This window comes from Pleurodeles waltl, chromosome 4_2 (genome assembly GCF_031143425.1).
Source record: "Pleurodeles waltl isolate 20211129_DDA chromosome 4_2, aPleWal1.hap1.20221129, whole genome shotgun sequence".
Lineage (NCBI taxonomy): Eukaryota > Metazoa > Chordata > Amphibia > Caudata > Salamandridae > Pleurodeles > Pleurodeles waltl.
In genome coordinates this window covers 97,954,608-97,978,064 of record NC_090443.1, presented here as the reverse complement: position 1 = coordinate 97,978,064, position 23,457 = coordinate 97,954,608, and positions in this window count along the sequence as shown.

The window sequence follows — 23,457 nt, the reverse complement described above, 5'->3', positions numbered from 1 at the left end:
TAATCATACAAACAAAACAACATAACAACACCAGAGAACTAAAATACACAATCAGTCATTCATCATACCCCGCAAACACACCTCACAACAGATCTGACATAGCAATCCCCACACACTACCGCAGACAGTACAACTACACAAAGGCACACCACACTACAAATAACACATGTCAACACAAACACCACACAATACCAATACAATAACATGCCCCCAACATACACATGTCCATCACACAATATACACCCATCACTGGGGTACAGATGCTATGCACACAACCACATATGCTACCCATACACAACTGGTAGCACAACCACTACTCACACAAAACTTACTCACACACAAACAAAATTAGCCAAGACCAAGACTGCCCTAAGAAAATACAAGCAGGACAAAGATGTACCCTTTGAACCAACAACTGGTTGGCCATGATATATATCAATAAATAAATATAAATATAAATAATTCAAAATGTACAAAGAATAAGGTCATAGGCCAGTCCAAATAGACATGTTTAACTTGCACATATGGGACTTGTAAGTGCCCCAACTTGACTCCTGACTGCCATGGAACCTCCAAAGGTAGGGGCATGAAGGGGGCAGGCAGGCACCTCAGGGATTAGGGGAGTTATAGGGGGGTTTGGGTTTAGGGTTAGGAGGGGGACCTTTGGGCTTGGCTTTGAAGGAGGTTGCTTAGGTCGAGGCTTTGAGGAGGGTTGGGAACTCTTGGGAGGGGTAGAATTCTTGGAGGGGGTGGTGCATGGGTACTTGCAGAGGGGGCAGGGGAGGTGGTGGAGGTGGAAGGGTTGGACTTGAGGAGGGACAAAGAACATTTGAGGGGTCCCTCGGGGTTGGAGAGGAGTAGGGAAAAGGTTCAACTCCGAGAGGAAACATTTCTTAGACATATGGTGTCGTTGTGGCAAAAGGGTTTGGGTGTGGAGGGAGTGGCTGTCTGAGGTCTGTTTTGGTGGCTGTCATGGGTGCGTGTGTGTGCTAGGTGTTTGTTGGGTGGCTGAGTGTGGGCATTTATGTGTCTTGGGAGGAGGGAGCATGGAGGTGCTGGGAGATGCCGTGGTGGATGGGTGACTGTCTGTTGTGGTGGTGACTGCAGGCATGGTGGATGTACCGCATGTAGCGTGTCTGTGGTTGTGTTGGCTGCGGATGTGGTGACTGGGGTGGATGTCTGCAGGTCTGCTGTCGTGATGTCTGTGAGTAACATACGTGTTGTGGCTGTATCAGCGTATTGGTGTGGTGACTGCAGGTGTGACAGGTGTTATGTATGTGATGCTGGGTGTGTCAGGGCAGGTAGTGACTGTTGATGTGTCTGCAAGTGGATGTTGCTTGTGCGCATGCTGGTGGTAGGTCCTGTGGTGCTTGTGTTTGACAGCGCTACCCATGGATGTTGAGGTGAATGCATGCTTGTCTGTTTGTGTGCTTTGGCTGGATCGGAGAAGAGGGATTTGGGATTGAGAAGTGGAAGTTGGAGTGGGGATGGAAGAGAAAGGGTGACTAGCTGCCATCAGTGTGGAGGCCAGAGCCTGAAAGGATCTCTGTAGGCCAGGGAGTGAATTGTGAATGCCCTCCAGGAACACATTACTCTGCTGGACTTGATTTACCAGTCCCTGGACGGCATTCATGATGGTCGACTGACTGACAAAGATCGACCTCAGGAGGTCAATAGCCTCCTCCCTGAGGGCAGCAGGGCTTACAGGGGCAGGGGCAGAGGTGCCTGCTGCAAAGGAGACACCCACCCTCTTGGGTGAGCGGGCATGAACAACTGGGTGGGGAGCTACAGGGGAGCGGTGGTGGTAAAGGGGGGTGGCGAACAAAGATGGTGCTGGGGTGGTCCCAGATGGATCCGCCACTACGAGGGAGTGTCCACTGAAGGAGGATTCCTGAGATGATGTGGTGGTTCCAGTCTCCCCGTGGCACTCTCCTCGCCCCCCAGGCCACTGGGTCCCTCGCTGATGGTGGTATAAGCACACTGGGTCCCATGGTCGTCAGCATCCCCACTCGCTTGTGCCCCATCTCCTTCTCTTGCTGATGCACACAAACAGAGAGAGAAGGAGGGAGAGCTAGAGAGGGAGAGAGAGGGTCATCACATTCTTCACATACACACATTTCAACATGCACAACTGTAGTTATGCATCTCCTGGCTAGGGAATCCCATATAGAAAACCACAGATCCTGTCGAACCATGTCACTTCTATCCACCCCTTATTGTCGTCTCTCTCACCGTCATCATTATCCATGTAAGGTTGCACAACTGGAGCATTTCATCAAATCACCTGTAAACCTATGTCAGCATGCTCATCATTCCCTGGTCAAAGCTGATATTCCGTCCTAATCCAGGTGATAACTCTCCATAATCTTATCACCGTTAGGAAATGCAGTTGACTGATAACACCATATCATGCATGTTCAGAATCAACACCTGACAAGTCCATGTCCATAAGTTATGTTCCATTTAGGTAAAGACAACTCTATTCACAAATGACACAGCACCTGCCATTGCAATCACATGAATAGCTGGTCCCTCTGGACATATATTACACAATGGATACAATCTCTAATGAAGGCACAACATGTGGCAGTCCCATAAAAGTGTCATCACAGTTTTACATTCCATGGCTTGAGAACAGATATGTCACTACATGTACCAAATCTTAGAGGAATAGCAGCAGTCACTATTCACAGATACTCAATATCACACCATACATGAATGTACAGCTACAGTGGCCTACCTAGCACACATGAGAAATCCACAGACTATCACAGAGAGTAGTGTTACAACATCTAAACAATGGACAGCTTACTAATTCCTAATAGGGCACATTACATTCAACCTGAAATGCAGATACAGAGCCATGACATGACATCTTGAGTACACCAACATCACTCACACCATTCCTGACGTGAGTTCCAGTAGCTAAGTCCAGACAACACACATATCCCACTGAAAAGACATGTGCACATGATGTACACATGGACCCACACGACTGCCATTGCACTGACAACATATCCCACAACAACAACACATGTAGAATAAATAGTAGTACAGCCAAACAATGAAATCTCTAAATATGAGGTGAGCCAAAACCAATTCCTGTCCAAACTGTTCACATCGGCTAGGCTAAGGGTAGCAATGATTGCCCCACTCAACAAGATCTGCGCTACAAGTAACCACTGTGACATGATGTAGGCAGCTAATACCACATGTTGCACTGTTATTGGTAGGACATTGGCACATATAGCATGGACATTGCACATTGTCAAAGGGAAGGACAGACTAACCACTTACCTCCTCTAAAACAAAGGCATTGGGTTAAAAGTGAGTTGCCCACATTTCAATGGCACAGAAATGCATGGTAAGGGCAAATAGACAAAATCAGACACCCATAGTTGGGTGTCATTCCGTTACAACCTTCACATACCCCGTTGTATGGCTATAAAGGGACAATGGGGACACCTCCACAAACCCATATGAACAGTCCAATACTGGCCATACCTATTGACTGAATGAGATACCAGCCTCACATGGAGTCAAAATATGTACCAGGACTAAAGGTAACTAGGCCCTGTAACAAATAGGTCAGGCACTATGTAACAAATACAACTGATCTTCACTGATGGAAGTGGTCCGACACCATAGAGCTACATATATATATACATACAGAATAATGGATCTAGAAATACTAGGTGAGTAGGATGATACCACAGCTTACATACATATATATGGCTGGGTAGAATCAAACATGTGGCATTGTGAATTGTGCATCTCCACATGTAGTCATAGAAATCCTTGACACAGGTGATCTAAACATACACATGCACATCCCTAAGGCCAGATCTCAATCTTTTAGTCAGGCAACTTGAGTACTATGTATTCTCAGTAGTCAACATACATGTAGCACCTACTACAGTGTCACAGCTGCTAAAGTGTGACAGGAAACATCTAACTATCTGAGTAAAGTCCATGGAGTCAGTCAGTACTTACCTCCTTGTGGCTCTCTCTTTTTGGGAGGACATCCCCAGCTGGGCCTCAGCAGTCTTCCGGGCCCAGTGTCTCAGGTCCTCCCACCGCTTTCTGCAATGGATATTCCGCCGGCTGCAGACCCCCAGGGTCCGCACTTGCTTGGCAATGGCATGTCAAATCCCTTTCTTCAGATGGGCGTTGACCTGCATGTATGACAGAGACAAAAAGAGAAAGTCATGTACATATGCGCTATAACAATAGGAGTGGTTAATACACATCAGTCATAGCAAGTAGGCACACTCACCTTCACATTATGCCATCTGCAAGCATCAAAACCCTCACAAGTTCACATGCCCGATGCAACATCACACAGAACACCTATCACACATGGCTAGGACATTGGACTCACCTGCTCCTCTGGTGCCCCATATAGGTGTTCATACAGGGGTAGGACCTCTTCCACTAGCCTCTCAAGCACCTCCAGGATGAAGGCAGGGGCCATATCACCTGCAGGACGTGGAATGGCTCCCAGAGGCAGTACACAGCAGCTCTCATCATGGAGTTCTTGCTGGCAACAGTTTCAGGAGTCAAGTGAGCAATAGTGCAGAAGATGGCGGTCACAGCTGCTACGTACATGACCGTCACTGCCGGTGGACATCGCCACTGACCCAAGTCCACCAAAGGCAGCAATGTTTACCAATGGCAAGTTACACGGCGGTTGCGACCGTCTACTACCATGACGACTTCCGCCAGTGGACTTAGGTTACTTCCACCTGTCCAGTACAGTAGATCAGATGCCTGCCATTTTGAGCACTTTTCATAGATGGCAGTGTATACTAATCTGCGTCATATATTTACTCCCCTAAAATGCTGTATATCTGTATGTACTGCCAACATGTTTGTGCAACATATCGTGCAAATGTAAAGTAAAAGTTGTGTTGAGTGCGTACACATGGTGATAACTTTTTACAGCTACTCAGAGGTTCATAGTCCATGGGAAAATATTGATCTATTCTAAGACATATGTGTGATTATGGCAGGGCAGCTAAGTGCATATCGTGTAACATTATTATCATATGTACAATCCCATTGTCATAGTTGCCAATGTGCACCAAGGAGGGTGAAATTGGTGAATATCTATGGGCTGTACTGTATATGCCTGATGTGCTAGGCATCCTCCAAAGATGTTAGGTGTGAGATAAAGTGTACATGATGTGTACATAATGCATAACTCATTGTGGCCCATATTTATACTTTTTGACGCAAAACTGCGCCAACGCAGTTTTGCGTCAAAAAAATTAGCGCCGGCTAACGCCATTCTGAAGCGCCATGCGGGCGCCGTATTTATTGAATGACGTTAGCCGGCGTTAGCCGCCGGCGCCGTCTGGTGTGCGTTAAAAAAAACGACGTACACCAGGCAGCGTCGGTGTAGGGGGATATGGGGCTTGGGCGTCAAGAAATGGGGCAAGTCAGGTTGAGGCAATTTTTTCGCCTCAACCCGATTTGCGCCATTTTTTACGACTCCCAACCCCCATAGAAATGACTCCTGTCTTAGCAAAGACAGGAGTCATGCCCCCTTGCCCAATGGCCATGCCCAGGGGACTTCTGTCCCCTGGGCATGGTCATTGGGCATAGTGGCATGTAGGGGGGCACAAATCAGGCCCCCCTATGCCACAAAAAAAAAAAAAAAAAACACTTACCTGAACTTACCTTAATGTCCCTGGGATGGGGTCCTCCAGCCTTGGGTGTCCTCCTGGGGTGGGCAAGGGTGACAGGGGGTGTCCCTGGGGGCATGGGAGGGCACCTCTGGGCTCCTTCAGAGCCCACAGGTCCCTTAACGCCTGCCTTTTGCAGGCGCTAAAAAACGGCGCAAAAGCGGCCGTACGTCATTTTTTTTGACCCGCCCACTCCCGGGCGTGATTTTTGCCCGGGAGTATAAATCCGACGCACATGCCTCGGAGTCGATTTTTTAGACGGGAACGCCTACCTTGCATATAATTAACGCAAAGTAGGTGTCCACGCTAAAAAATGACGCTAACTCCATGGACTTTGGCGCTAGACGCGTCTAACGCCAAAGTATAAATATGGAGTTAGTTTTGCGTCGAAATTGCGTACATTTTTTTTTACGCAATTCCGGCGCAAACGGAGTATAAATATGCCCCTGTATTTCCATTTCCCCCAACATAGTTATGCTGCCATGAGGAGAGTGAGACAGCCACCAGTACTATCCACTAGTAGACCTGGACACCATGGAGGAAATTCATGTCATCCAGACATCTCATCTTAATCGTCATATTATCATGGATCTTTGCACTCAGTTGGAGCCAGATCTGATTCCTGCCATTCGCAATCCCTATGGCATACTGCCCATCGTTCAGGTCTTGTCAGTGCTACACTTCTTGGCCACAGGCTCCTTTCAAAATACATAGGCTTTAGGAGCCTGGATGCCTCAGCCCATGTTCAGTCTGGTTTTGAAGTATGTACTGTGTGCATTGTTGAGACACTTGGACAGCTACATCAGGTTTCCCCAATTAGCGGATATGGCCTATGTGAAGACAGACGTTTATGCGATGGGACACATTCCACATGTGGTAGGAGCCACTGATGGCACCTATGAAGCCTGGGTCCCTCCCAGTGCCAATAAACAGGTGTATAGGAACAGGAAGAACTACCACTCAATCAATGTTCAGGTGGTGTGTCTGGCAGACCAGTACCTCTCACAAATCACAGCCAAGTATCTGGGAACAGCACTGTCCCACAGCAAATGGCGCGACTCCAAACAGAAAGGGTCTGGCTGGTTGGTAAGTTTCCATTGTAGTGTGTGTTTGTGCATTATGTCTCCTGCCATCACATAGCCAGTACCATGTACATTTGTGAGTTGTTCAACCATTCTGTTCACAGGTGACTCAGGCTATCCAAACTGTCCAGTGCTTTTGAAACCAGTGAGGTACCCAACCACGCCAGGGAAACACTGTTAAAGTGAGGCCCATGGAGGACAAGGTGTGTAATCGAGCAGACATTTGGGCTCCTAAATGCAAGATTCAGGTGCCTGGACCTATCTGGAGGAACCCTTCTCTACTCGCCCGACAAGGTATGCCAAATTATCGTTGCCTGCTGCATGCTCCACAATCTATCCCTGAGATGTCGGATACCATTGATAGCAGATGAGGAGAGGGGCAGCTGGACCAGTAGCTGGAAATGATGAAACGGCAAGTGATGAAGAGTCTGAGGAAGAAGGAGCAGGTGACTCTATGGTAGATCTCATCAATCAGTAATTCAGCTGATGCACAGGTATGTAAAGTGGATCTCTTGTTGCGATGAATGTGCACAACTTGAAGTTGATGGCTACTATTACACATCCTTTCTTGCTTCATCAGTGGGGGTGTCATGAGCTCCAATACCTATGTGTGAGTTGTGGAATCGGGCTGATAGTTTGTAATGTGTACAGAACAGTATGTTCTTCTTTTTCATGCATTGTTACAGCAGATGCTTACATACACTTCTGGTATAGACTTCTCAGATTTGATGTATGTTTCGTTCACTCTCCTATCCTCTATTCCTTCCACTCACTGATTTAGCTGTGTCATGTTTGGCTCTGCAAACTAAGCTTGAGTTATTCATTGTCAGTAGCCAATGGTAATTGCTGACAGAGATGAGAGGTGTACCTGACAGATACCTGGTTAAGTGAGTTTAGTTTCAGTGGGGTGGTACCTTGATAGTTTATCGTCCATACAAGAGGAGTGGTAAATGCTTGGACCTTTTCATTTACCTGTGGGGTTGAGGAGGATGTAAAATGTTTTATGACGTGTCAAGTGAAGGTGGTGGCACATGTGTAAAGTTTGGATCATGACCTCTCGCTTCACAATGAGTAGAGTACTTTGTGATGGCCATGGGACCTAGATATGTTTGTGTTCTAACTTTGCTGTCCAAGGTGCATGTAACTGTATACTGAGATAGGTGACTGACACTCCTAAAGGTATGGGGCCTATGTTAGTGCATGTTTTGAGTACTGGGTTCCTCCTTCATGTTCTTTGTGTGTTCCATGGGATATGTGTATTTATAGCTATGGTATGGATATGTGAATAGCCTCTAACTGGTGATATAGAGGACCTGTCTTTATGCCCCTTCATTGTAGGTCGTTTACCATGAGTCTGACTTCTATAACCTGTATTTGTGCAATGTATGACACCATGGATTACATCCCGGTGGTACTGTCTGTCATGCTCTATTTGCAGATAGGAATACTGACTATACAATTGTGTTGACCTGGATTTCAACCTCTCTGACATCTGTCCTGTGACATTTCTGTTGTAATGTGTCTCCTGCTGAGGGAGCCCCTGTCTGATGACCATTACACTGGCTGTTCAATACAGGGGGGGCTTGACCAGACCACAGTTGGCAAGCATGACTATTGTACATGTATTATAGGAGGACACATACACCATAGCTGTGTTTAAGAATGATTGATTTATTGCGCATATCAAAAGACTATCAGTAACAATTAAAGTGCAATAAGGAAAATAAAAATTATGATTGAAGTCATGGTTGATGTATTCATCAGGGTAGCTGTTACACCAGTTTGTTACGCAAGTGCTGTGTCCTTGTACCATGGGAAAATGGAGTTTGGTTTCTGAACAGTCAAAAGGGTGTAGATGTGCCCACTCCCAGTGGTTGCAGGTCCGTCATTGTCAGGGGTGTCAAGGTTAGACTCAGGTCCCTGTACTGTGGGGCACACAATAGACTGAACAGTCCTTGGGATACAGGTTTTGGGGCGAATATTGATGTAACAGGGGTGGGAAGGGTTGAGGTGGGCAGGGTGAGGCTGAGAGTCATAGACTGACCAGGTGTCCCAGATGGGCCAGGTTGTTCATCAGTGTCCAGACATCCAGAGGTGTTGTCCTCACTGGGGCCTTCATCCTGAGGGGGACTGACAGTCTCAGGTATCCTCTTCAAGGTGGCAATGGCAAGGTTACCTGTGGAGGGAGTGAGACACAGAGTTCAGGTTAGAATGTGTGTTTGGTTGCTAAACTTGTGAGATGCAGACAGTGGCTTTACATGATTCCCTGCAATGACATTGATAGATCCAGCACAGCATACCTTAGTTGTACATACAACTCTGTGACCTGTTTTCCTTAATCCATGTTGTGAGCTGTCATGTTAATTGGGTATAGGTTTTTGTGCAGATGCAATCTGATTATGTCTGATATATGACATGACTGTTCAGCTCTGCTACCTAGTGAATAGTCAGGCTTGCTAGTTGTCTCACATTAGAGCTGTACAATGCACCATGATGTCCAGGTGGGTGCACAATATGTGAGTATGCAGGGAAAATTAACTTGTAACCAGATGTGCATGTGCATGGAGTCCGCCATCTTACTTTCCAACCCAGGCCTGTCTATTTTAGATTTGGGATCTTTGATCTGTGGCCATTGGAAATGGTCACTGAGCTGCAGTTGTGTTTTGCTTTGGTTGCTATTGTGTGTGTGCCATCACATTGCTGTCATTGCCATGCACTGGTCCTCGGTAAAACAATCTAGTTGGTGTAGCTAGTACATTAGTCATACATGCATGAAATGTGATGCGATGTGCACAATCCAGGTTTTCACAATGATGGATTAGTGCATTCCGGGAGCCGTAGTGATCTTGATCAGCCTATAGTTAACATGCCATTGCCAAGGCCTGTTTGGGCAGTTGGGCTGAGTGGAGAGGTGGCATGCAAGAGATGGGCATTAGGTGATTAGGTGAGAGGTGTAGCAGCACAATTAGTCAATTAGGGAGGATTTGGGTGGTGAGGAAGCATGCAGGGCTAGTCAATAGTGTGACATGAATGTTGTGGGTACTTACCAGACTCCAGTCACCCAGGTATTCCAGTCGAACCCTCAGGATTCTGTATGTCCATGACCTTTTCCTTCCATGATGTGAGCTGTGTAGGAGGAGGTGGGGGTCCACCACCAGCCTTCTGCACGGCTATCTGGTGTCTGGATGCCATGGAACAGACCTTCCCCCGGAGGTCGTTCCAAATCTTCCTGCTGTCGTCCCTTGTGCCGACAGAATTGACCCTGTCGACTATCCATTGGTACAACTCCATTTTCCTGGCAATTGATGTTTGTTTGACATGTGCTCCAAACAGTTGTGGCTCTACCCTGACAATTTCACACACCACGACCCTCAACTCATCATCAGTGAAACATGGGTGTTTTTGTGGGGACATGGTAGTGGTTGTGTAGATAGTGTGTTGTGAATGTAAGGGTGCAGTGTTGGGTAATTGGTGAGATGTGGGTGGTGCGTTGTGAGTGAGAGACAGTTGTAGCAGATTGTGTGTGCTAGTGATGTGTGTATTGTGATAGTTGTGCTTATGTGGGTTGTGTGCTGAGTGAGATGTGTATGTGTATCTATAGTGTAACAGTGCTATTTCTATATTTTTGCCTTCTCTGAGTATCTGAATGGTGTTTTGTATGCAAAGGATTGTGGGTGGTGTAGGTGTGTGTTATATGGTGCAGCAAGTAGGTATGCCGGTGTGTGGATGTGTGTCAGGTGTGAGATACTCAAACTACCCAATGTGTGTTGTGTTCTAACTGATGTGAGTTAAGACCGCAGAGGTTCGCACCACCAATGGTTTTCTGCTATGGAAGAACAGCTGTGGTGATTTGTGGCTCGTAATCTGGTAGGTGCATTTTTGTGGGGCTGGCGGTGCTGGTGGTGGGGCTGCCTCTTTTCCGTCCTCCAGGGTCCTGGCAGTTTCAGATTTTTGGCAGTTTTTTGGCAGTTTTCACAGTCTGAGTCGTAATACGGCGGTTAGATTACCGCCAACATTGAGGTCTTTTGACGGCCGCCACCGCGGTGGTCTTCCCAAAGGACCGCCAAAGTCCTAATGAGACCTATAGGGGCATATTTATGGTTTTTGACACAAAACTGAGCTGAAGCAGTTTTACATCAAGATCCTTAGCGCCTGGTAGCGCCATTACATAGCGCCAGCCAGCCACCATATCTATGGAATGGGGCACGCTGGCGCTAAGGAATAACTATCGTCCTAGAAAAAGACGCAAGCTGGGGGGGGTGGCAGTAGGGAAAAAGGTGCTAGTGGGTCAGAAATGACTCTAGGCTGGTTGGCGGCAATAAATATGCACTACCACCCAAAAATGACTCCTGTCTAAGTAAAGACAGGAGTCATGCCCACCACACTAATGGCCAGCACAGGGGACCAGTGTCCCCTGGGCAAGGCCATAAGACCCAGTGCCAGGTAGGGGGCCCCATGTCAGGGGCCCCCAATGATACACCCACCAAAAATAAAATACTTAACTATACTTACCCAGGATGTGGTGTCCCTCTGGTGTGGGTGTTCCTGAGGCTTGGGGTGGGCATCTGTGGGCCCATTCCATAGTTTTTGGCCATGGAAATGGTTTCCACAGGTGCCTGGTCTGACCCAGCCTTAAACTATGGTGCTAAGCAGGCTCAGTGCCATTATTTGGGTCCGCCTACTCTGTGCGTATCGTTTCTGTGCATGAGTATAATTATGACTGTAGGGGTTTAGCGTCATATTGTGGACGGGAACGCCTACCTTGCATCTAATTAGCGCAAAGTAGTTTGACACATCCACAACATGATGCTAACTCCTATATTTTGACGCTAAACAGGTCCAGTGTCAAAATATAAATATGGAGCTAAGTTTGCGCCGTTTTAGCGTAAAAAAAATAATGACACTAACGCGGCACAAACCAACCCTAAATATGGGCCATAGTGTCAAACATATTGAATACAAAGATATTGTTTTCATATACTTATAAAGGTAAGTACAAAAATATAAAAAATAAGTACAAAAATATAAAATATTTTCACACTGATCATTAAAAACATACAAAAATATGTTTTAAAAGTAGTAAATGCTAAATATTTTAACATATACCAATAATATAATGAAAATTTAATGTTAGGTAAATAAATCTCACTAATATTTAATACTCATAGTCTTTCCACACATGATGCGTTTCGGCCTCCCTGTGATCAAGGTCAGGGAGGCTGAAAAGCGTCTTGTGTGATTAAGAACATAGCACTATTTTCCCACTTCCCCATGTGAGCGCTGCTAGCTTTGTGGTGGACTACGAATTCTGCAGGCTAGCATGCTTCTTTAGCCATTGCGCTTCTCCCCTAAGTTATCGGGGCAGTGTCAGAGCTTGTTATCTTCGGATAATATTTAATACTAATAAAGATATACACGTATATAAACACATATACATATATATATATATATAATATATATATATATATATATATATATATATATATTTTTTTTTCTTTTTCTTCGACAATTGTGCTCACAAAAAGAGCTCCAAGCGGCCCCTGAGGGGTGGTGCGGTAATAAACCGGCAGAGCACTCCGGTTAATCTTATTTAAACATCAAAATTATTTTGTAACAGCCGCACACTCAGGAAGTCAAATAGAGATAGTTTATTTAACACTACGCGTTTCGGCTGACTTGGACACGTGACCAAGGCTGCTAGATAATAAACTATCTCTATTTGACTTCCTGAGTGTGCGGCTGTTACAAAATAATTTTGATGTTTATATATATATATATATATATATATATATATATATATATATATATATATATATACATATATAGGCAATATATCACAATTGTTAGAAATATATATTTTACATTAGATTATTTTTTAATTATTTAAATTGACTACTATAGAAAGCACATTTTGTGATTATATACAGAAATATATTAACTGAACGCCCCAGTATGATTTATAAAAAAGTTGCATCATTGGGTGATCTCCTTACACAAAGTCACTTTGCACCTGAGGAAGCAAAGACAACATCAAATTGGCTTTGTCAACCAGGCTTTTGGAGGTGTACAAAATGTAAATCCTCAATATATGGTGTCAACAAAACCACTTACACGCTGTATAATTGCATACTTGAGAAAATCAGAAAACATATTACCTGTGAATCCAAGTTTGTTGTTTATGTCTTAGAGTGCCCTTGTGATAAATTATATGTTGGAAGCAGAATTAGCAAAACCAAACTCCGTATCCTACGGCACTTAAGACATTAAAAACCAAGATTTCTTGTATCCAGTAGCCAAACATTTTTGGAACATCATGGAGGTGACATAAGTGGTCTTAAATATTATGGAATTAGACACATCAGACCAAATGAAAGAGTTGGAAACCAGGAAATAACATTACGGAGAATGGAATCCAGAATGATTATCTATTTGCGGACAGAAATATCAATGGGACATAATTCTGATACTGAGTTACCTGTACATCTTTAGGATCTAATAAGAATGGTCTTGTGATGATGTATTGATTAACTTTTATGTGCCAAGAAGCAATGGAGATTTTAGATGAAAATTATGCCTTAGAATTTAATTTATTATTCTTACGCTTTTTAAGATTTGATTCATATTTCTTTTACCAACACTTTTGCTTTTATATGTGGTTGGGGTTTTTGAACATGTCCGATCTGATTATATGCACAGTGCACTTTAGTTCAATCATATCTTGAATTTAGGTAGAGTTAGGCACATATTGAGGTATGCACTACTTTTGTAGAAAGTGAGTACTTAACAATATAATATGTGTGTAATTTATATATTTTTCAAATGACCCTTGAAGTTCTTGCATCTTAGAATGTAACCCCATAATGGGACCATTATTAGCACCAATGCACTTTCAGAGAATTATTTTGAACTTGTCACTCTTCTCTTTTCTTAATTCCCTTGGGCCTCCTGGTCACATCTGTCATCGTCCAAACCATGGAAGGAATAATTTGCTTATAAGATAAAAAAAAGTACTTTGTAGGTATTGTATCATAGCACTGTTGCATGCTTGTCATAATGATGATATACTTTCTATCATGTGATATATCAGGAATGTGCAATACTAATAGCTTGTTCAAACCATGTGAGGCATCTTTTGAATGTGAGTAAGTAGCACTTTACATACATTGTAATACTGTACTTGTTGCTCTTTGCTCGTAATGATGATAAACTTTTCATCAGGTTATATAACAGGAGCATGAAATACTAATTGCTTGTTCAAATCATGTGAGGCATCATTTGAATATGAGATAAAGTGGCATTTTATATGTTTTGATTTACTGCAATGCTCCACTTTTAACTTAATGTCCTTATCATATGAAATATCGGGAACGTGCAAAACCAATAGCTAGTATATTGCACATTTTTCTGCTAGTGAGAAATATTCAATGTGGTGGTATGGTACCTGCTAAAATTGAAACATATTTCCTAGTGTTGTGGCATTATACTTAGGCATACCAAAGTCTGCCAATACACGCATTGTTATGTCACATTGTATTTGTTGAAAAGGTATGTTCCTCCTTTTCAAAAACTGTATTTCACAGTTATACTTTTTATAACAGTTATTGGGGTGTTGAGGAGTTTAAAAATAATTTAATTAAATTGTTTGTTTTTCCTTTTCCACAGATGATTTACGAAAACTGCGACTGTAATATGAGATTCTCTAAAGTGATTTACGCACTAGTTGTTTTATGTCAAAAGAAATAAAGGAATGAATTGGTTATGGGTACTTTTAAGACACTGCTCAAGAATTGAGCCTCTATGGGCCAGTTCAAAGCAGACACTGAAACACGTCACCCATTCTTATATATATATATGAGGTGAGAAAGGGAGACTGGGGAAGATTTACTCCATCTGCCAACTCTGACTTACTTGTATTTTCAAAAGAGATATGGATTTATTCTTGGCAATAGTGAAATCGAGCAAGGCTGGCAGTATATTTACGTAGCCTTCATTTTGAAATAATATTCGTGACTGTTTTACTGGAAGAAACATGCACTCGGTTGAAATATTTATACTGTGATGCCAAGACGCTATTAAGCAATATTTGAAAAGACATTACAGAGTGTTATATTGTATTGACATTACTGGTGCGTTATGGGAATAGAAGGATTTTCCATCTGGTCACGTGTTTATGATGATTTAAGGCACACACCAATTTGCACTTGATTCTGCTCACCTGTGAACAAGGCTGCTAAGCCGAAACGCGTCAGGACAGAAAAGACTGCCAAGAAAACTGCGCTATTGATTACAATAAATGCCAGTATTTCATCGAGTTGGGCTTTGATAATTTTTCTTGTGTGTGATTTGAATTATGGGACGCTCCAAAACCCATATCAAAGCCGCCCTGCAGGGATGGGGGCTCCCGTCATTTGGAGATTGCTGTTTGGATTTTGTTTGGGGAGTATGTCCTGCTTGCCTACGTGTTACACGAAAGGATTATCCTGTTATTTCAGCACGGAGGTGAGAAAGGGAGACTGGGGAAGATTTACTCCCTCTGCCAACTCTGACTTACTTGTATTTTCAAAAGAGATATGGATTTATTCTTGGCAATAGTGAAATCGAGCAAGACTGCCAGTATATTTACGTAGCCTTCATTTTGAAATAATATTTGTGACTGTTTTACTGGAAGAAACATGCACTCGGTTGAAATATTTATACTGTGATGCCAAGACGCTATTAAGCAATATTTGAAAAGACATTACAGAGTGTTATATTGTATTGACATTACTGGTGCATTATGGGAATAGAAGGATTTTCCATCTGGTCACGTGTTTATGATGATTTAAGGCACACACCAATTTGCACTTGATTCTGCTCACCTGTGAACAAGGCTGCTAAGCTGAAACGCGTCAGGACAGAAAAGACTGCCAAGAAAACTGCGCTATTGATTACAATAAATGCCAGTATTTCATCGAGCTTTGATAATTTTTCTTGTGTGTGATTTGAATTATGGGACGCTCCAAAACCCATATCAAAGCCGCCCTGCAGGGATGGGGGCTCCCGTCATTTGGAGATTGCTGTTTGGATATATATATATATATATATATATATATATATCATAACTTGTTTCTCCCTCCAGGGGCCTCTCTCCTTCCAAGCTTTGTGCTGGGCCCAAGAAAAAAGAGAAATAAAGCGGCACCAACAGATCTGGATTCATAAAAATTCCTTAATTATTAACAAAGTGCTCGGTGCTAGTAGAAAAATAATGGCAAAGCGTTATGGCCAAAGCCTTCAACTGGTCATAGAGGTCATTGTACTAGAGTGCCCTTTTATCTTTAAAGAAACCACTCCCTCTTCACACAAAGTTTGGACAACCAATTGGGCATTAACCATCATGTCTTCATCTTCCAATGTTGTTTCTATTTTTCTATTTTTCTTTGTGGGAGTCATGTCAGAATCTATTAAATATAATTTCTTTAATATCATTTCTTAAACATAGGAAGGAGTTTTGTTACATAAACCTGGTAAAGTACCTCTTTAACCCCTTCGCTGCCAGGCCTTTTCCCCTCCTGTGCCGAGCCTTTTTTGGCTATTTGGGGCAGTTCTCGCTTAGGCCCTCATAACTTTTTCTCCACATAAGCTACCCACCCCAAATTTGTGTTCTTTTTTTCCAACATCCTAGGAATTCTAGAGGTACCCAGACTTTGTGAATTCCCCTGAAGGGGACCAAGAAATTAACCAAAATACAGCGAACATTTCGTTTTTTTCAAAACAATTGGAAAAAAGGGCTGCAGAAGAAGGTTGGTGGTTTTTCCCCTGAAAATGGCATCAACAAAGGGTTTGTGGTGCTAAAATCACCATCTTCCCAGCTTTCAGGAACAGGCAGACGTGAATCACAAAACCCCATTTTTCAACACAATTTTGGCATTTTACTGGGACATACCCCATTTTTACAATTTGTTGTGCTTTCAGCCTCCTTCCAGTTAGTGACCAAAATGGGTGTGAAACCAATGCTGGATCCCAGAAAGCTAAACATTTCCGAAAAGTAGACAAAATTCTGAGTTCAGCAAGGGGTAATCTGTGTAGATCCTACAAGGGTTTCCTACAGAAAATAACAGCTGAAATAAAAAAAAATTAAAATTGAGGTGAAAAAAGCAGCCATTTTTCTCCACATTTTACTCTGTAACTTTTTTCTGCGATGTTAGATTTTTGAATGCAATATACCGTTATGTCTACTGGGCTCTTCTGGTTGCGGGGATATATAGGGCTTGTAGGTTCATCAAGAACCCTAGGTACCCAGAGCCAATAAATGAGCTGCACCTTGCAATGGGTTTTCATTCTATACCGGGTATACAGCAATTCATTTGCTGAAATATAAAAAGTGAAAAATAGGTATCAAGAAAATCTTTCTATTTCCAAAATGGACACAAGATAAGGTGTTGAGAAGCAGTGGTTATTTGCACATCTCTGAATTCTGGGTCCCCATACTAGCATGTGAGTTACAGGGCATTTCTCAAATAGACGTCTTTTTTACACAATGTCTTTCATTTGGAATGAAAAAATGTGGAGAAAGACATGGGGCAATAACACTTGTTTTGCTATTCTGTGTTCCCCCAAGTCTCCCGATAAAAATGGTACCTCACTTGCGTGGGTAGGCCTAGCGCCCGCGACAGGAAACACAAAATGGACACATCACATTTTCAGAAAGAAAACAGAGCTGTTTTTTACAAAGTGCCTACGTGTGGATTTTGGCCTCTAGCTCAGCCGGCACCTGGGGAAACCTAGCAAACCTGCGCATTTTTGAAAACTAGACACCTAGCGGAATCCAAGATGAGGTGACTTGTGGGGCTCTGACCAGGTTCTGTTACCCAGAATCCTTTGCAAACCTCAAAATGTGGCCAAAAAAACACTTTTTCCTGTCATTTCGGTGACAGAAAGTTCTGGAATCAGAGAGGAGCCACAAACATCCTTCCATCCAGCGTTCCCCCAAGTCTCCTGATAAAAATGGTACCTCACTTGTGTGGGTAGGCCTAGCACCTGCGACAGGATATGCCCCAAAACACAACGTGGACACATCACATTTTCCCAAAGAAAACAGACATGTTTTTTGCAAAGTGCCTAGCTGTGGATTTTGGCCTCTAGCTCAGCCGGCACCTAGGAAAACCTACCAAACCTGTGCATCTTTGAAAACTAGACACCAAGGGGAATCCAAGATGGGGTGACTTGTGGAGCTCTCACTAGGTTCTGTTACCCAGAATCCTTTGCAAACCTCACAATTTGGCCAAAAAAGCACTTTTTCCTCACATTTCGGCGACAGAAAGTTCTGGAATCTGAGAGGAGCCACAAATTTCCTTCCACCCAGCGTTCCCCCAAATCTCCCGATAAAAATAGTACCTCACTTGTGTAGGTGGGCCAAGTGCTTGTGACAGGGAAGAGCCAAAAACATGTCGAAATTGAGGGGGAACCAAAGCGGGTCCAAAAGGGCAGTTTGAGAAAAAAACATTTTTAGGCTGACAAGTGCAGCAGAATTTTTATCAGTATAGATGAGACAATGCTGGGTGGTAGGAATTTTGTGGATTCCTGCAGATTCCGGAAGGTTCCATCACAAAAATGTTGGAAAAATGTGTGATTTCCAGCAAAGTTGGAGGTTTGCAGGGCATTGTGGGTAAGAAAATGGTGCGGGTGCCTGTGAAGCACACCACCCTGGAATCACCTAGATGTTTAGTTTTCAGATGTGTCTAGGTCTTGTGGATTTTTCTACATGGCAGCGTCCCAAAGTCCATAAAGTGCAGCCCTCACCATTCCAAGTGGGACGATTTTGAGAGTTAGCCAAGCTCTCATGGCCCAAATGTAAAACGAAAACCCAAAATAATCAAATGTCCTCTGCTTGTCTTGGGATAAGATGTTTTAGTGTGCGGGGGAGAGCTGAAAGACTGTTACCCCCTTCAGTTGGGGTGGGGGCATAACTAGGTCCACACTGTTGGTTGCCACCACCCCACAATTTTTTTATTTTTTATTCCCTGGCATCTAGTAGACTTTCGGCCCCCCCAGGGTGTGGATCTGGGGTAATTGCCCCATCTGCCCACTGGTGGGCAGAACAACTTCGTCCACATTTATTTGGGGTGGGGGTATGGCCATACCCCCACCCTCTTATTTTGAAAACAAAATCTTCCCTGGTCTCTGGTGGGCTTTCTGCCCCCCTTGGGGGCAGATGGGCCTTCCAAAAATAAGCCAATCTGCCCCCAAAGGGGGCAGATATGGTCAAAAGTAATGTGCCTCCATGGGGAGCGACCCGTGCCCAAGGGGCTGCCCCCCAAATAAAACACACACATACACACACACCAATCCCTGGTGCCTAAGTGGTTTCTGCCGCCCGGGGGCAGATCATCCTAATAGAAATAGGCCGATCTGCCCCAAAGGGGAGGAGAAATGGCCTAAAATAAAGTTACCCCCCCAGGGGAGCGACCCTTGCCTAAGAGGTCGCTCCCCTTGCGTGAAATTGGCGCAAAACAAAAATTCACGGTGCCTAGTGGTTTCTGCCCCCCTTGGGGGCAGATCGGCCTAATAAAAATAGGCTGATCTACCCCCAAGGGGGGCAGAAATGGCCTAAAATAAATTTGCCCCCCCAGGGGAATGACCCTTGCCTAAGGGGTCGCTCCCCTTGCGTGAAATTGACACAAAAAAACAAAGATCCTTTGTGTCTAATGGCTTCTGCCCCCCTTGGGGGTAGATAGGCGTAGGAAAAATCTCTGATCTGCCCCCAAAGGGGGCCGAAATGGCCTAAATACAATTTGCCCCTCCAGGGGAGTGACGCTTGCCTAAGGGGTCGCTCCCCATCTGAAAACAACAACAACAACAACAACAACAAAAATCCCCGATGCCTAGTGGTTTCTGCCCCCCTTGGGGGCAGATCGGCCAAATTAAGATAGGTTGATCTGCCCCCAGGGGGGCAGAAATGGCCTAAAATAAATTTTCCCCCCGGGGGAGCGACCCTTGCTTAAGGGGTCGCTTCCCTTGCGTGAAATTCACGTAAAAAAAAGAAAACTTCCTGGTGTCTAGTGGTTTCTGTCCCGCTTGGGGGCAGATTGGCCTCATAAAAATAGGCCAATCTGCCCCCAAGGGGGGCAGAAATGGCCTAAATATAATTTTCCCCCTAGGGGAGCGACCCTTGCCTAAAAAAAATGATCCCTGGCGCCTAAAGGTTTCTGCCCACACTGGGGGCAGAAAAGGCCTTAAAAAAAAATGCCCCCCTGGGAGCGACCCTTGCCCAAGGGGTCGCTCCCCTTATGCCAATTTCGTCTAAAAAATAAATCCCTGGTGTCTAGTGGGCATTTTAGCAGCCGGATTGCTTTGCAATCTGGCTGCTAAAATGCTCAGAGAGACTTCAAAGGGAAGGAAATTCCTTTCCTTCCCTTTGAAGCCTCTCAGGCCTCCGCCACATGATGGGTCGCTGAGCTTCCAACGCGATGGGAAGAGGCCCCTGTGATCGTCAGCGCGTGATTGCATGCTGACATCACAGGGGGGCTTCCCCTTCCATCCCTGCCTTTGGGGGGTGGGAGGGAAGAACACAGAGGGAGCGCTAGCACTCCCTCTTTGCTCTGTGCCCAGGACGTAATGGTTACGTCCTGGGCACACGAGCACTGTGCCGCAGGACGTAACCATTACGTCCGCGGCACAGAAGCAGTTAAGGATAATAGGATGCCTTTAACACCCCTTCCTCACTGCATTTCTTTATAATCATTCATCTTTTTATCACTCCGATATTTTCTCTGGAAATTGAGACTGGGGTGCCCTCTAGATTGTTACAATCCCGCCAAAGTATTTATACGATTTACTTAATGTTCCTCAAAGGTATAATAGGGGTAAAATGATCTATCTCTATATTATTTCATATCCAAAAATATTTAAAGGTCAAATGCTTGATTAAACTGCCAAACCTATTGATTATCTCTTTTATGCTAATTGTATCTGTATATCATTATCTATGGGTCCATAAAAAAGAAAATCTTTTCATTTGATTTTATTAAGAATTCCATAACTATACCATAAAAATTGTTAAGGTTCTGGATACACTTCTATTGAAAAGTGATAAGATATATACAAGTACCAACAATTAAAGCACAGTATTATTGAAAAAGGCACTCTATAGGTTTTCCTGTCTATGAAGTTTATGAGGTAAAGTTCCTCATGAAAGTGCAAGTGCGTTATTATATATATCAAATCAAATCAAATCATTAACATTTATAAAGCGCGCTACCCACCCGTGCGGGTCTCAAGGCGCTAGGGGGAAGGGGTTACTGCTGCTCGAAGAGCCAGGTCTTGAGGAGTCTCCGGAATGCGGAGTGGTCCTGGGTGGTCCTGAGGATGGTGGGGAGGGTGTTCCATGTCTTGGCCGCCAGGTAGGAGAAGGACCTCCCACCCGCCGTGCAACGGCGGATGCGAGGGACGGCGGCGAGAGCGAGGCTGGTGGAGCGGAGAAGACGGGTGGGAGCGTAGAAGCTGAGGCGACGGTTGAGGTATTCTGGTCCCTTGTTGTGGAGGGCTTTGTGTGCGTAGGTGAGGAGACGGAAGGTGATCCTTTTGCTGACGGGAAGCCAGTGCAGGTGTCTCAGGTGGGCGGAGATGTGGCTGTTGCGGGATATGTCGAGGATGAGGCGGGCGGAGGCGTTTTGAATTCGTTGCAGACGTTTCTGGAGTTTTGCAGTGGTCCCAGCGTAAAGGGTGTTGCCGTAGTCCAGGCGGCTCGTGACGAGGGCGTGGGTCACGGTCTTTCTGGTGTCGGCGGGGATCCAGCGGAAGATCTTCCGGAGCATGCGGAGGGTGAGGAAGCAGGAGGAGGATATGGCGTTGACTTGTTTGGTCATGGTGAGAAGTGGATCCAAGATGAAGCCGAGGTTGCGTGCGTGGTCTGAGGGGGTCGGTGCGGTGCCAAGGGCCGTGGGCCACCAGGAGTCGTCTCAGGCGGTCGGGGTGTTACCGAGGATGAGGACTTCCGTTTTGTCTGAGTTCAGTTTCAGACGGCTGAGTTTCATCCAATCTGCGACGTCCTTCATTCCATCTTGCAGGTTGGTCTTTGCGCTGGTGGGGTCCTTGGTGAGGGAGAGTATCAGTTGAGTGTCGTCGGCGTAGGAGGTGATGATGATGCTGTGTTTGCGTACGATGTCGGCGAGGGGGCTCATGTAGACATTGAAGAGTGTCGGGCTGAGCGAGGAGCCTTGTGGGACGCCGCAAATGATCTCGGTGGGGTCTGAGCGAAAAGGAGGGAGGTAGACTCTTTGAGAGCGGTTGGAGAGGAAGGAGGCGATCCAGTCCAGGGCCTGGCCTTGGATCCCGGTGGAGCGGAGGTGGGTTTTTAGGGTGCGGTGACAGACGGTGTCGAAGGCAGCCGAGAGGTCGAGGAGGATGAGGGCGACTGTTTCACCGTTGTCCATCAGGGTTCTGATGTCGTCTGTGACTGAGATGAGGGTGGTTTCAGTGCTGTGGTTGGCTCGGAATCCGGATTGAGAGGGGTCGAGAAGGTTGTTGTCTTCAAGGAAGTTGGTAAGCTGCTTGTTGACGGTCTTCTCTATGACTTTGGCAGGGAAGGGAAGGAGCGAGATGGGGCGGAAGTTCTTCAGGTCGCTTGGGTCAGCCGTAGGTTTCTTCAGTAGGGCGTTGACTTCAGCGTGTTTCCAGCTCTCTGGGAAGGTGGCAGAAGAAAACGAGGAGTTGATGATGGTCTGGAGGTGCGGGGCGATGATGTCGTCGGCTTTATTGAAGATGAAGTGTGGGCAGAGGTCCGAGGGGGCACCGGAGGGGATTGAGTTCATGGTGGTTTTGGTCTCTTCTGTGTTGATGAGGGTGATGGCTGGGGGTGTGGGTTCAGTGGTGGTCGGCTGGGTCTGGTGTCCGAAGCTGTCGTGTAGGTCGGTGATCTTACGATGAAAGAAGGTGGCGAGGGAGTTGCACAGGTCTTGTGAGGGCGTGATGGCGTTGGCGTTGTGGTTGGAGAGCTCTTTTACGATGTTGAAGAGTTCCCCGCTGTTGTGGCTGTTTTTGTCCAGTTTGCCTGTGAAGAAATTCCTTTTGGCTGCGCGGATCAGGTGGCGGTGTTCGCGGGTAGCGTTCTTGAGGGCAGTCATGTTCTCTGCGGTGTGGTCCGTGCGCCAGGCTTTCTCGAGGGTGCGGCAGGTTTTCTTTGATTCCTTAAGGGTGTCGGTGAACCAGAGAGGTTTTTTGGTGTTGGACTGTCTTGGAAGGCATCTGAGGGGAGTGAGGTTGTCTGCGCAGTTGGTGATCCAGTTCGTGAGGCTGTGGGCTGCGTCGTTGGGGTCGGCGGAGAAGGTGGGTTGGTTGTCGATGAGCGTGGAGAAAAGCTGTTCTTCTGGGATTTGGTTCCACTGTCGACGAGGGATGGGTTGAGTGCGGAGGTGGCGAGTCTCGCGTCGGAAGGTGAAGTGGACACAACTGTGCTCGGTCCAGTGTAGAGCGGAGGTGTGGCTGAAGGAAACGTGTTTGCTGGCGGAGAAGATGGGGTCGAGCGTGTGTCCGGCGATGTGGGTGGGGGTGTTCACCAGTTGCTTGAGGCCGAGGTTGGCGAGGTTGTCGAGTAGGGCGGTGGTGTTGGGGTCGTTGTTCTGTTCTAGATGGAAGTTGAGGTTGCCGAGGAGGATGTAGTCTGGCGAGGCGAGGGCGTGCGGGGAGATGAAGTCGGTGATGGAGTCGCTGAA